Below are 6,357 nucleotides of genomic sequence, written 5' to 3'. Positions count from 1 at the left end.
ATTTCTTTTTCTTATGTGATTGAATATGCAAATACACAGGTAGGACGTGTATTTTTAATAATGTGAATGTATAAGTAACATGTGTGTTTTAACTATGCGAATGCATGAGTAACATGTGTTTTCTTAGTAATGCGAATGTACAACTAATATGTGTGTTTTTAGTCATGCGAATGCACAGGTCACATGCGTGTTCTTAACAATACGAAAACACAAGTAACATATATTTTTTAACCATATAAATGTACATATAATATATGTTATTAATCTTGCAACAAAGAAGTATTGCTCTATGCATGCATCGCTGATGCACGAGTATATTGCTAGTTAAATATAAATGTATCCCTAAAAAATCAGCTTATCTGAAAGCGTGATACTAGGTTCAAACTTGAGAGTTGCATTCTCACCTCTGGGGTAAAAGAAGTTTAATTATAGATGCTTAAAAGCAACAGGCTGAAAGTACATAGGCTAACTCAAAACAAATAAAATCCAGTTGGGCTTTATATGAAATTTATATTAAGAGAACTGATTCTATGGCTCAAGAGTCCAGCCCAATGTTGTTAGGACCGACTTCTGAACAGCCGAATTTTATTTTTTTAAAACCCAAGTAATACGTCAATTTGGAGTTTTGGACCGTACAATATTCTTAATGACCCATGTTTTATTTTTTTAAAACCCACTAAAGAACTTAGTTTGGATAATACTCATTTTTAAATGACATTTTTTTATTTTTAGAAAGATAGTTGGGAAGTCAGTTTAGCACAAACTTATTTTAAGTTGTGTCAACTATGAATGAAACACTTTTTATTTTTAAAAAAAGATAGTTGTGAAGTTGTTTGAATGTAATGCAACACACATCCCAATAACCCATCTTGAAAGAAAAGAAAGTATTTCCTCATACTAGAGGATAAATTATTTCCTCTTGTCTTTTCATTTTAAACTTCTTATATTTTTATTTTATTTTCAATATTCATATTATTTATACTATTAAGTGATTTTAGTTTTTCAAAAGAAATTATTTTACAAAGTGATTTTATACTTTTTTTATTTTGAATTCATTTTTTTTATTTGTGTTAAGATAAAAATTAAGTTTGTCTAATTATATAATCATATCAAAAAGTATAGTGAATGGAAAATTGAGCAGGTTTCCTTTATATCCTTATTGAATTGGAAAAAATGAACTTCTAGGACATATAATCACACCAATGCTAGTTTTGTGCTGAAAGCCTGCCACAACGAAGACACATTGTCGTGATATGATCTGAAGTCACATATAAATCATACAGTTTTGGATGATCTCTTTCCTAAGATCCATCTCTGTGAATGTGAATTAACTATGGACGATCATGAGGGACTCTTCACATGTATGGATTATGACAAATAATGCTTCCATGATAATTTGGCCACAATCCCCTATAATGATATCAACATTCTACTATATTTACATAGATAGTGTCCCAAAGCAATTTAAATCTTAGAAATGAGAGTTGTTGAATTGTAACTCTGGCTTAGTGAGGCATCACCACAACCAGAGGCAAATGTTTAGAGGGACAAGTGGGGGCAACTGTCCCCTGATTTTTTAGGTAAATTTTTTTAATATTGTATTTTGTATAATTTATTATAATATTTATTTTATCCCGAAGTGATTGTTTAAACTAAAGCCTAATTTATCAATTTTGGACGGCATGTACATGGCTGATAAATAATTTCATTATTTTATTCACGTTGTAATTCGAAGTCATACAATATTGTACGTTTGTAGCACTAACAAATAAAAAACAATATTGCAAATTTGAGAGTGCGTTTTTTAATTTGTTATTTGCAATGTGATGATTTTTATGGCAAAGGAAATAATTTGCAATTTTTATATTTGATTCAATCATCAATGAATTTAAGCCTTTAAACTAACACTTTAAGTGAATGTATATTTTTCTTTAACATCTTTAATTGTCAATTAATGTAATTTAAAGTTAAGAGTAAATACTTACTTCAGTCCTTCATGTTTTTTACCTTATCAGTTTGGTCCCTCAAAATTGAAAAAACTCAAAATAGTCCCACAAAATTTTAAATGTGAGTCAAATTAATATTTTTATGATTAAATTAATCATTATCAGATGTTGTAAAATACGCTAAAAAACTAATTGACCCACATTTGAAACTTTTTAAGATTTATTTTTTGATGGACCAAAATGGTAAGATCAAAAAACATAATAGACTGAAATGGATATATACTCTAGAATTAATACGTTATTTTAAAACATTAAAACAATTATATATATATATATATACACATTTATATTTTATTGTTAATCAAATAATTTTGGTTATAAATTATAATTAAATATTATTGTTTCCTCTAAATTTTAGAGCAAGATGCGCACTCACCACAACTAAGGCATTCAAGACGAACTTTTGGATATGCAGCATGCATAGAAGGGAAATGTGTACTTGAAAGAGTATGCACTCACATTGCCTCACATCTAAGGTTAACTGAAATTCTCATAATGTCTTCCTAGAAGCATTAATTTATATTGACATGATCATAATTTATATACATATGAAATTATAATTTATGAAGAGTAAAATAGGTAAACACAAATTACATTATGGTAATTATTTTGTGTTTTTTCTTTTATTAAGTAGTATAACTAAGATTATTTTGATAGAAAATGAAATAAATGTACATAAAATTTTAATTTTTTAATAAAAAACAAAAACTCAAAATATACAATAAAGGAGGAATATGAGTGAGATGAAGAAAGAAAGTTTGGATCTTTTTAATATTATTTTATTACATATAAAATAAAATCTAGGTCGTTAATTTTTTTTTCATGTCACATGTACTGGAGAGAGTCTCTACTGTTTAATGTGTGCCACGAAACATACACATTTAGAAATAATAAAAGTTAATATTTATTCGGAAACAATGTTTTTTATAAGTAAATTCACCATTAGAGCAAAAGAAGTACTCAGTCCATTACAGAAAGTTATAACATCTATTAAATATATTATGGTGGGCATAGACTATATGTATTCTTATATATAAAGCTCATTAAATAATGACAAGAACACGTTTGATTTTTTGAATCATTTACTCAAAAACTTTACCACCGAAGCTGTACTACACAAGGGCCATATTCAAATCGCCAAAATTTTCATTCCCTTGTTAGCATAAGCATGGGTTTGTGTTATGAACACAGAACATCTATAGTTGGAGATTGCTGGTATTTATTTAGAATTTCGATGCAGACACAAGGGCCCAAGAGGGTGTGAAGATGATCTTCATTTTATGACGATCAACGTCCAAACTCCAAAGTAAAAAGGATATGTCATATTTGCCATTCTCTCTTATTGAAAACTTTATAGTGGGAATCCTCCAAGAATCATTTAAAAGAGGAAAGAAGGAAAAAGATTGTGGGCAAGGATGCTACGTAACTAATGGAGCTAACTAGCTTTTCCATGTGAAAAATTTTCTAGGGCCATGCAACTGACAACTATGTCTAATCAGAAACCTCAAATGATTGTGGAAGCCAAGGGTATCGCCTGAAATTTTCTTATGAAAAAGTTTTTGTTAGGAAGTAGGTAGTATTTAATGGATTAAGTTAAGATGTTTGATATTAATTTTTCAATAAAGATGTATTTTATTTTTGGGTTTGATGTTGTAGTATCAATCGGAAGTTGGTTTAGTTGCTAACAGTTCAGCAACTATATAAGGAAGTGAGTACAAATTATGCTTCTAATTTGACAAGAAGGGTATGTGTCCCAAAATTATTGTGTTCTCATGTCCTTAGTTAATCACTTTTCACCAAATAATGTAAAAGTGTTATTTTTCCAACTAATGACTGATTACAACTAGTCATCAATCCACACGTTTTTTCTTACAAAAAATCTATCACACGACATTAAAGTGTCAATTATTTGAATTCAAATGACTGCTTATAAAAGGAAACAAATAAAACACTCTTTACTATATCCGTAACTTACATGATAACCCAAAAAGGAAATAAATCGTATCACACTCACTCCTTGAATTACATGACCACAAAAGGAAACAAATCATCTCATCTTAAATTACATGACAATCCTCCAAGAAAGGAAACAAATCATATCTCTCTCACTCTTAAATTCACACACCCATTTTTTTAAAAGGAACTAAATCATTCCTCCTTCAATCTACACACCTACTTTAAAAGAGAAATAAATCATTCACATGACATCTTCCCATAATATAATACCACTCTCTCTCCTCATAGTTGATGACAATATTTCTATACGATTTGTACACAAATTATTACCTTATTTGATAGGAACACATGAACATATTCTACTCAAAGTGCTTTTAGTATCACTTGCACACTCTTCACTTTATTGAATGTAATATGATGATTTAACTTGAATTAAATCTCCTCATCATATTATTTTTGAGTTTGGCTTTGAAACAATCCCTTATTCTTTAAGTGCCTCCAATAAGTGTTCTTAAGTTGATGTTTGTCATCCAAATTGTAGAATACCCCTTTAACTTATATAAGAGTGGGTTGATATATTATAAGAAAATAGAGTACTTTAAAATTGTATGTAACTTTGCACACTAGTTTATAGTAAAAACAATCGAAAGGTATGGATGCTAAACTTTTATTTTGAAGATTTACCTCAGGGGGCTTTATTTTATTTTTGCTAACAAGACCCTAAAGCATATGCATTAAACCTATATGAAAACAAGTAAGATAAAAAACAAAATTAATGGGTATTCCTTACTAATCAAATGACGGTGGAAAACTTTAAAGCTTAAATATTATTTTACTATTATATTATAGCTGATTTGATTTTACTTAGTTTTTCTAAATGTTTACTTCATCCATTTTTTTTTGGTATAATCAAGAATATCCTCTCACTTCATAGTAAGAAACTAATCCATTCTAAGGTGCATGTATATCACTTCCAATAAATGTCACTTTTAGGAATTGAGCATTTAATATTTTGGTATATCGAGGGATCCAATATAGCCTTACACTACTAGTTCAAAGCTTAGCTAGTACTTCATGCATTTTTAGTTAGCTTTGAATTTTTTTCATAAGCAATGAACTTTATTAATAAAGAGATTAAAATGTAGGAGAACAAGGGGTACTCTTATCCACAAAAGAGTAATGAAAGTTATGGTATCAGACATTGAAAAGGTTCCAAGAATGCAAAAAAATAAGATCTAATACCTCCTCAAGGTTGAACCGCACATATTCAAAGATAATTTTATTCTAATATGCCAGAGATTCCAAATAGTAAAATCCATATAGCCACCCACAACTTTTTCTTCTTGCTCTCCATCCATAGCATATTCTCATGAATTGAGAAATGGGTCTTAACATCGGCATGAAGAACAAATGTAAGACCAAATCTAGAGTATAATGCTTGTCATACCAAGTAGGATTTTGAACAAGAGGAAAATACATGTGTTGTAGCAGAAGACACATGGAGAAATTTAAATAGAGATAATGACACCGAGGAATTAACGTGGTTCAGCAATTTGCCTATGTCCAAGATTGAAGAGAAACAATGATTATTATCACTATGATAAAAGAGAATTACAAGTTCACTCAAGTGTTTCACTCACTTCCCAAAACCCAAGTACACCCAATATCACTCTCTCTCAAGTATATCTTAAACACTAAAATATTCCTCACAATATTAGAACAAGAGAAGAAGAGAGAATATGCACTAAAGCTAGAATATTGGTGTGTCTTACAATTGTTTGGAGCATTCCTATTTATAGCCAAAGCCTTGAGGATTGTATGGCAAAAAACAAAGATGCTTCACCACAACCTCTTCTTCTCATTGGCTACAAAAAAGGTTTCACTATAACCACTCATTTTACTTGGCCACATCATTCTCTTTTTCTTTTAAGCCAATATTTAATAACATGATTAGTAGATTCCTCCAACTCACCACAACGAGGATACCAAAGACTCATCTCTTGACTAGGTTAACTGTGGTTGGAACTCCATTCAAAGAAATCTTCCATACTAAGCACTTCAACTTCGACGGGACATTACTTACCTAAATCTTTTAAAAAAAAACATATTCAACACCAACTTCCTCTTTTTGCAGGATTAGATATGCATTCCTTACTGACTATAGCCCACACTTATCATGAATCCAACTCCAACTATCCTCAATGTATAGTTTAGACAAAGAACACTGAAGACAAATTAATAGGGATTCATAATCCTCCTTCTCCCAATCGTATAAGCTCTTTCTCCATGGTATAGAACTAGTCCAGACACCATGACTCCAATCTCTCAAATATTCGACAGTAGCTTCTTTATCTAAAGCAACCTGAAATAATCTCGCAAAAGAGATTTTAAGAGT

This window comes from Lupinus angustifolius, chromosome LG11 (genome assembly GCF_001865875.1).
Source record: "Lupinus angustifolius cultivar Tanjil chromosome LG11, LupAngTanjil_v1.0, whole genome shotgun sequence".
Lineage (NCBI taxonomy): Eukaryota > Viridiplantae > Streptophyta > Magnoliopsida > Fabales > Fabaceae > Lupinus > Lupinus angustifolius.
The sequence above is the reverse complement of the archived record's forward strand: the minus strand, read 5'-3'. Positions refer to the sequence as shown.